Here is a 10,214-nt window from a genome sequence, read left to right as displayed (position 1 = left end):
AATACAGTATCCAGCTCACGCAACACGCCCTGAGCTTCTAAAGATATGCAGGGGCAACCGGCCGAAACCACTTTACATTGTGGATAATATAATCCGTGAATGGGGCCATGAAGTGGTTCGCTTGCCCCCTGCCCATCCTGAGCTCAACGCCATCGAGCAGGTGTGGGGCTGTATGAAATGACAGGTGCGCTCCTTGTTGCAGCGATTTACCTGTGCTGATCTCTTTGCCAGGCTTGAAGAGGCCAGGCTTGCTGTAACAGGGGAGACGTGGGCTGGCGCTGTCAGGAGATCAAGATATTTTGAAGATGATTACTGGCTTTCAGATAATATTCATGACAGTATAGATCCGGTCATCATCAACATTGATAGTGACGAGGAAAACGATCTTTTCCTTGAGAGTGATGATGAGTAAAATGTATAAGTGTCCATTTCTTGTTTTTTTTCATCCCTCATATATCTATGCTTTCCAGCAATTGGTGATAACATTATTTTGGAAAAGCAAAGCTAATGAATACTTTGATACGAGTATATCAGCTTGGCATGCAGACAATGTCAATGGATTTCTCAAAGTAAGGTTGATTGGTTCATTAATTGAAGTCTGGTATAATTCCAGTGACAAAGTCGCAATGATATTTGTCACATACCTTTTAAGTAACAAAAATAGGTACTGGTACTTATAACGTAAATAAATATATAAAACTATAGGTTGAAATATAATAAATCTTATGTATGTATGAACACACACACACACACACACACACACATATATATATATATATATATATATATATATATATATATATATATATATATATATATATATGATTTCAAAATTTATCAAATGTCCGATGTCCATGCCCTTATATGAAACATCTTTTAGAAGTCTACCTTCTAAGGAATTCAAGCTACTCTCTATGGTGAAATTGATATGATAAATTATATCAAACAATGCTCTCTGTCATTTTCTTCCTGGCAATTGATGTATCAGGTAACCTGTGTTGTATGGAAGAATGAGTCCTACAGCTGAACCTAAAGAAAACTATATTTCTATTGCTTTACCAACACTCGCTTGAAGTGCGAAGTGTAGGGTTAGCATGGCTTCTTTCGTCTCCTGTCATAAGTCTCATTCTTGATCTTCAATGTAAGTGAGTGGGTAAGATATAAAGGTTGGTCTTGTGTTTAGGTAAAGTCTAAAGTCACGAATCACATTACCAGGTATGCTGAACTTTTACTGACAAAAATTTCGTATTGCTTAGGGTAGGTCATATGACAATTATCTATGGAGTTAAACAGGCGTTTAACAATTCGGGGATGGGAGGTACAGGGGAAGAAACGTTATACCAACGTCACTGAGGACGTCATCACTTTTGCGAATGTGTGGGTGGCTAAGACTGGCTTTAGCCTCATTTTCTTAAGTAAAAAGTTAATGAAACGTAATTGGCAATGCACAGTATTTCCCAAAATTAAGCCATTGTATGAAGCGCTCCCTGCTTTGATATCATGAAATCCATCAGTTATTTTAGGAGTTATTTAAAAAAAACACTATTACACGGCCTCTGGAAACGTTAGTAAATGCTTCTTAGTGTAGGGGGTACGTTGAGCTGTTGGCTTTAATGTTCTGGTCTTTCGGATGAGAGCAAGAATTACTTCAAAACAAAAGTATTAAAACAGCACAAAACATAACTGGTAATAATATTTTTCTCCTTCTAGAGAAAGAACGATTGAAAAAATAAATTTAAAAAATCCTACCTATGGTAATATTTATATTGCTGGGAGTGGAATCAGCTTTTGGTCCCCATAATATCTATGGCATTGTAGCGTCTGCCAGAATACAACTTTCTGGTGCATCTGATTATTTTGGATTTTTGCTAATCAGCAGTCTTCATATATATATATATATATATATATATATATATATATATATATATATATATATATATATATATATATATATATATATATACATATATACATGTATACATACATATATATATATGTGTGTGTGTGTGTGTGTGTTCATGAAGCTACAAATGTTGTTTAATATCAAATTCACGGTACTTCGGGAGTATCCCCGATGGGGAATTATAACTGAAAGGGAATTTTTGAGTGATAAATGGATCGGTACTGTCGGGTCTCGATCCCTCGACACAATTACCTTCCAACAGCTCCAGTCGACGGTCTACCCGCTGAGCCATCAAGAGAGGTATAATTTAATGCCGAATCTGCTGTACTTGTTTACCCGTCGAGAGCGGGGAAATTATACTTAGTTTCGGCATTAACCCACCTGCACCATGATAGCTCATTGGTACGTTTGGAAAACGCAGCTCTTATTATGAAATTGTTTTTATCACGCCGTGATTTATATACATTCATGAAGCTACAAATGTTGTTTAATATCAAATTCACGCTACTTCGGGAGTATCCCCGATGAGGAATTATCACCGAAGGGGAATTTATAAGTGATAAATGGATCGGTACTGCCGGGTCTCGATCCAGTCGACGGTCTACCCACTGAGCCATCAAGAGAGGTATAAGTTAATGCCGAATCTGCTGTACTTGTTTACCCGTTGAGAGCGGGGAAATTATACTTAGCTTCAGCATTAACCTACCTCCACCATGAGAGCTTATTGGTACGTTTGAAACACCTCTCTTGATATATATATATATATATATATATATATATATATATATATATATATATATATATATATATATATATATATATATATATATATATATATATATATATATATATATATATATATATATATATATATATATATATATATATATATATAAATATATATATATATATATATATATATATATATATATATATATATATATATATATATATATATATATATATATATATATATATATATATATATATATATATATATATATATATATATATATATATATATATATATATATATATATATATATATATATATCAATATATTGTGAGGTCCTCTGGCAAGCCCACCAGGCTCGCACCATCCAAAACTCCAAAACAACAAAACATGACCCCGTAGAGTGTTGGGTTTCCCCAAAAAACACAAATTGGTGACTGATGGTTGAATAAGTGATTTTTATGTATTTTCAGAAACTACAGTATTTTATTTGTAAAACAAAAATTAACCACAAATGTAAAACATGTCAGGCTTTCGAGTCATATGCATTAGAAAACTTTTCTCGTGTTGAACGAGGAATTATTAGTATTTTTCAGGTGTGAGAAAACACAACTGATCATAAAATGATGCCCTTCTTGTTTTGATGTCCTACACTACTTTTGCTCTCACGGAAAGCAGTGTCTCAACAGAATTCTGTGATAGTAAATCAGTTATCAGTTGACCATGTCTCTGTCTACACGCCTCATCCTAAACTGGTGACCCCCAAGATGACCGGTCTCGCCAACTCTCCCAATGACAACGCCACAACTCCATTCGTCCACCTGCACCCCTTTTACGACACACAACCCAGGGGCCTGGTTCTTCAGGGCAGAGATGATCTTCAGGTCAAAAAAGATCATGTTGCCGTCACGAAAAGCTGACGCTGTCCTCGAATTCCTAAACGATGATGTCTTCGAACAAATAACAGAGTGGTTAGCCAAGCCAGACACCACCGTCACATACGAGACTTTGAAGGCATAACTTAGGCCATCCTTCAGCATGGCCCCCATCCTCAGAGCTAGTAAATTTCTAGATAATATAGGAATGGCAATAAGAGACCAACGGCCCTCACACATCTACAAGGAACTCCGACGGCCAATAACAATTACTGCCACAGACAGCCAACCAGAGACGACGCTGGACTCAGTGCTCGAAGCCCTCCTCCGCACAAAACAGTCGCTGCAATTCCATGCCCCTCGAGGAATTTCTCAAAAATGGTAGACGCGGTTCATCTGGCCCAGACATCATCAGAGCCCACTCAACCACCTGTAGCAGCAGCCACCACACAACCACAACCCCAAAGTGACAAAGACACAGACATCGAGCCATTCCCCCTCCCCCGCCCCAATACACTGCTCCCGAAACTAAAAGAAGAAAAACAAGCAACCCCAAATCTGAAAATACAGCCCAACATGTGACATAAACAGAGGACCAAAAATTAAGAACGACCAAAGGGCCTTGCTACTTCCACTGGAGATTCAGGAGTGAGGCTCGAAAATGTAAACAAGGCTGTATGCTATCAAAAAAACATGCAGCAGGGCTGCAGCAGTGGCCCAACCAACCAATCTTCAGTGATGACCAGACTGGTTGCCTCTTGAGGGGGGAATGAGTCTGGCTTTCTCTGTCTTTCTTCCAGGAAAAGGCAAAAACACTCTGCATGTTTCTACATCACCAATGAGATGTCAAAAAGGACTGAAATCATAAGCTAAAAAGTGATGAAACTACAAAAGGGGTAGCAAAGCCCAGCCACAAGAGACAGGCATGGCGGTCAGGGGGTACAAAGGATGGGGGTAGGCGTCGGGCTTTACTCTGCAACCTGATAAATTATGATGAAAGCAAAAAGTAGGAGTCTTTTCTCAACCAGCATAATGATCTTTCCTGAGCCTGACCTGGAACCACTGCCAAATATCTTAGGCATAGGCAGCTTGTTCGACATACCCAAGCCTGAGACAGTGCCAGAGTCTGCACCTGTCTTACAGCCGTATGGAATAGCTTCCAGCTGGGACAGCATGCATTGGCCTGACAAAAATCCAGTGCCAGAGCCGGAGCAACCATATTTTAGCTGGATCAATACGCTATGTGTATATGTATGTATATATATATATATATATATATATATATATATATATATATATATATATATATATATATATATATATATATATATATATATAACCATATTTTAGCTGGATCAATACGCTATGTGTATATATATATATATATATATATATATATATATATATATATATATATATATATATATATATATATATATATATATATATATATATATATATATACATATACAAACGATCAAGAGTTCATGGAAGGCATTCTATTTACCTACATTCATTCAAGAGCCGACGTTTCACGTCGCTTGATGCACTTTCAAGGCTGAAAAAGCGGTTAAAAACAATAAATACTTGTATATATAATGTGAAAGGTGTATACAAAATTTATTTCTCACCTTATTTATATCTTAGGCAGAACAGAGAGCAAAAAGGAACACAAAGGGGCAGACAAATAACAGTAAAGGGGCACAGAGCACCTACCCATATTGGTAGTGAAGGCTAGACTGGCGTAAAGGACATCATAAATGAAAAAGACACACGGGGTAAAAAAAAAAAAAAAACATTAATCAATAAACAGCTGTGTTGGCGATGATTGGTTGCTGAGTGTTGGAATGGTCAGTTTGATCATTATGGATTAAAAAGTGGTTAGTTTCTCCTCAATTCTCACCTTTCCCACAATTTTAAAGTCATTGGCATCTATATGAGTTTTACAAATTTTAGCATGATTCCTTATGTTAGATTGATCCGGGCTCGACAGTTTGCTTCCAGTTCTGTAGCTAACCCCCTGATGAGAGAAAATTCGAACTTTTAGTAGTCTGCTGGTGCATCCAATATAGGCTATATGCCCAGACTACATCTGGGAAAGGTATACTTTAAAACTGTGGGAAAGGTGCGAAGTGAGGAGGAACTAACCACTCTGGAGTCCCTGATGATCAAACTGACCATTCCAACACTCGACAACCAATCATCGTCAGCACAGCTGTTTATTGCCTAATGTTTTTGTGTTTTTTTTTTTTTTACCCCGTGTGTCCTTTTCATTTATGTGGTCCTTTACGCCAGCCTAGACTTCACTACCAATATGGGTAGGTGCTCAGTGCCCCTTTGCTGTTATTTGTCTCCCCCGTTTTGTTCCTTTTTGCTCTGTGTTCTGCCTAAGATATAAATAAGTTGAGAAATAAATTTTGTATATACCTTTCACATTATATATACAAGTATTTATTGTTTTTAACCGCTTTTTCAGCCTTGAAAATGCGTCAAGCGATGTGAAACGTCGGCTCTTGAATAAATGTATGCAAATAGAACACCTTTCCATGAACTCTTGATCATGTATCGTCCGATCTACTGCTCCTGTCTTCTGATACACACACACACACACACACACACACACACACACACACACATATATATATATATATATATATATATATATATATATATATATATATATATATATATATATATATATTGCAAAAATGTCCGTATAACATTTTTTAAACTCCTAGGATGCTAAACCTTCTTAAACTCTTCAATCTTCGACAAGAAGGAAAATGGATTTATTCGAGACGACTGTCATTTTGTGAGCGAGTAATGAAGGCACAAGAAATGAACTCCTGAAACGTCTCAGGGGAAGATGAAGGAGGGCAAACCACCTGGGGTCTTCGGAAGTGCAGATAAAACACAACAAAGTCTTCGGAAAATGCATGGACAAGGTGAAGGACCGAACTATTAAGAGTTGATTGAGACGAAGACTGTGGCCAGTACATTTTGGAAAGAGAATTTCAAGGCCTCTTGTAATGAAACGCAAATGAATTTTCCTGGACAGAGCTATTCTAGAGATTATATATACTGAGGAAGAATTATAAGAGAAAGCTGTATGGGTGTGTAATAATGCATGTTTACAAGTATTTTGTTTAGAAGAGGTGGGGAGTAACACTGAATAAGAAACGTTTACATTTAGATCGTGCTAAAAGTTTTACAATAAGTTTATGCTTAAGGGAATAAGCAACATATAACGCAAAAAGAAACAGAGTGATTGGCTTACATTTCAGATGCAAACAAATGAGGTACAGAAACAGCGTTGTGAATGAAGCTCTGATTGTGGGATGAAACGCTTATGACCGATTGGGTTGGAGGAAATTCAGGTGATTAGTTATTGAACTGCACGGAGATTCGTTGAAATGTCTGTATTTCTTTCAGCAATTCTGTTGAAAATATTGCTTTGATGAAAGATACAAATTAAGAAATCTTCCTTTTATGCGTGAGTTCATACGAGATCAAGAGGTAATTATTACACGATTCATAATATACAGTAGATTTAGTCCCGGAAAGACATGTATGCTCAGTTTTACTATTCTAATTTTTTTAATTTTATTTTGGATGTTATACGGGAACTGGACTATGTTTGTACAGAGGCAAAGACGTAATATAAAACATTGCATTCATCCCCAACTTAATCGTTTGATATTAATATTCGAAGCCTTGGAGGAAACTTCTTCAAATGTTTACCTTTCGGTTATTTTCAACGCGCTCCCCGAAGGGTACATTAAAAAGGTTTCGTCTGAGTTCGTCAGATCCTGCCATTAATGAAAGACGTTACCTGCAAAAATTTAACTTTCTTTTTATTTTTTTTTTGTGCTTTTACATTTGGAATTGAGTTCGTTATATATATATATATATATATATATATATATATATATATATATATATATATATATATATATATATATATATATATATATATATATATATATATATATATATATAGCCTCGATGGCCAAGTCGGTTAGAGAGGCAGCCTCGGACTTCTTAGAGGTCTGTGGCGCGGGTTCATATCCGCAGCCGACCGGTCACAGAGGCGGACACTTTGCTATCCGTGTAGACACGCCGGGATTATGTATGTAATTAATGGATAGGTTTGCTTAAAAGCAAATGGGTTGTTACAGATTAATTCACACACAAACAAAGCCACTCCAACATCTTCTAAAAACATAACAGACACCTCACGTCTCGACTGTCGACATAACCGTGCAACGTCTCCTTGCTGCTGGGAGAAAGGGCGCTGGTGACTGGTACAATACATGTACATACGCTACCGGGGTCTAAGCTATGACGGGCAGGGCAGCCGATCGAGACTACAAAGTCTGCCCCAAAACCAAATCAAAGTCTTTCAAAAAGAAGGCATCGTACTTACCCCATACAAATGGGAAAAAAGCACGTTAAAAGAAAAAGATATATATGTATATATTTACAGTATATATATATATATATATATATATATATATATATATATATATATATATATATATATATATATATTATTCATAGATCACGTCTAATAAACTTTGAATATTTCTTGTTATTTTCATTTTTTCAGATATCTACTTATTTTCCACTCAGTAGAAAAAGGATTAATGAAAATTTTTGAAACTTTGGCAAGTAATGCCAGCATAAATTTGAGTAGAGTGATAAAACTCTTGGTGAGAGAGAGAGAGAGAGAGAGAGAGAGAGAGAGAGAGAGAGAGAGAGAGAGAGAGAGAGAGAACTTTTCAGAGTGCGAAGCTATAACACAAAAAAATATTTTATACTTAAGCTTATTTCAGTTACTGAAATCTGCTTAGACATCATAGACTATGTTATATTGCCGTATAAGATGAGAATCTAGGTGATTCCCGTTTTCCGTCATTCATACCCATGAGGACATCATAATTAGAAAACTTTCATAGGGAATCTGTCATGAGGTATAGAGAAGAATCAGCTTATGTCTATTTTTCCATTCCAAAGGAGACTGCACATGGACCTGATCACTTATTATTGGTCATAAGAAATACTATTTAACACCACTAATCAAATTTTCGAGAATTTTATTGTCATATGTCTTGGAAGCCTATCCCAGATAAATCACATTTTTTTTTTATACCAAGCTGGACCATGAGGAACCAGATATTGGCTAATGATGATTCAGCAACTATACCTATGACCCACGAGGCACCCACTTTACTAATTTGGTCTGATGAGTTGGCAATGGAACCTTTTGGGTATTTAGTACTGCAGCTCACAGAGATGGCAAGGTCTTGTTGCTACTGAAATCTATCAAGCCATGAAAATGACTTGAAAATTAGCAATTGTCTATTTGATTTATTAACGAATTGCACTGGGAAAAGGAGCTGAACTATTTAATTTCTTATCAACATACAAGATTTGTGTTTCACAAAGGAAATAAAGGATGAAAATATTATTTGTCACAAATAAATCTCGATCTAACTTCACCATTAAATCGCGAGACTTCGTGCAAGAAGAGTGATAAGGAACATCAGAAAATGGACATGGTGACATTCCCTTCGAAGAAACTCCATTGAAAAAACAGAGAAAAATTTTCCCCAAAGGATCAACAGATTTATTCATTGCCACTGCCTGACCCTCTTCATAAATCGTAATTGGAAAAAAAAATGTCTCAGACACTCTAGAGATTTCAAAGAGTTTCATATTATTTTTGGATCAGTAAGACTAAAGATTTTGTGTTCAGAAGAGCTTCTATATTGAGTGTAAAAGACTGCTTTGGTCTCATAATGACATCTCCGAGAAGAAAGTGGACGAATTCTGAAAATATTCCAAAACTTGATTATGAGGTAAAGAAATAAAAGTTTTGTTAAAGCTAAAAATACAACGAACTTGTTAAGTAAAACAAGAGAACATAAAGTAAGTGGTGTAAAGAATAGACAAAAAACCTTATTAATGTCCCGTTTTTGCACAAGAATCTAGCACGAAGAGACATGATAAAAAATTGAGGAAATCAGTTGTGGTCTTCGATGATTTCCAAAGCCTTCTTACATTACCAGTAAATATCTAAGTTACTATAAACTTTCCCTTCACTTCCTGTAAGGAAAACAAGCCACCGCAAGAAAATAAATTAAGGGCTTTTGCAAGCCACATGAAACCAAGTTTATCGTTCAGTGAACTATATATCATTTGAATCTCTTGCATTGAACAATGAATGCAAAATATGACCAAACTTTTCTTAAGACATTTTTTAAACCTTTATGTTAACTTACTTTCCATAACATTTTCGACGGTTCAAAAGTGAATCAACTTATCCAAAAACAAAAGTAGGCATAGTGAGAAACTAAATAAATGAAAGATCAATCAAAGAAACAATTAGTAAAGCAGTATAGAAAATGCTTCAATAAATAAGAAAAATCCTCCTGAACAGAGGAACGCAGGTCAGACAAGCAATCTGTGGGAAAGAAAATTTATTGAGATTTCAAAAACGGGAGGAAAAGAAAGTACCTCACATCTCAAGACTAGAAGGAAAAAAAGTGACCAGGAGGGCTGACTCGCCCGACATTTATTTCTAGAAAGCAATTTTGAAGAAGCGAAGGTTTGCGTATTTCAGATGGTTTTCTAAAGGAACAATATTAGACGGTTTCTGATCGTAAACTGCTCGCTTTCAGTGTGTTCTTGGCTGTCGTTT

The sequence above is a fragment of the Macrobrachium rosenbergii genome, chromosome 24 (genome assembly GCF_040412425.1).
Source record: "Macrobrachium rosenbergii isolate ZJJX-2024 chromosome 24, ASM4041242v1, whole genome shotgun sequence".
Lineage (NCBI taxonomy): Eukaryota > Metazoa > Arthropoda > Malacostraca > Decapoda > Palaemonidae > Macrobrachium > Macrobrachium rosenbergii.
The sequence above is the reverse complement of the archived record's forward strand: the minus strand, read 5'-3'. Positions refer to the sequence as shown.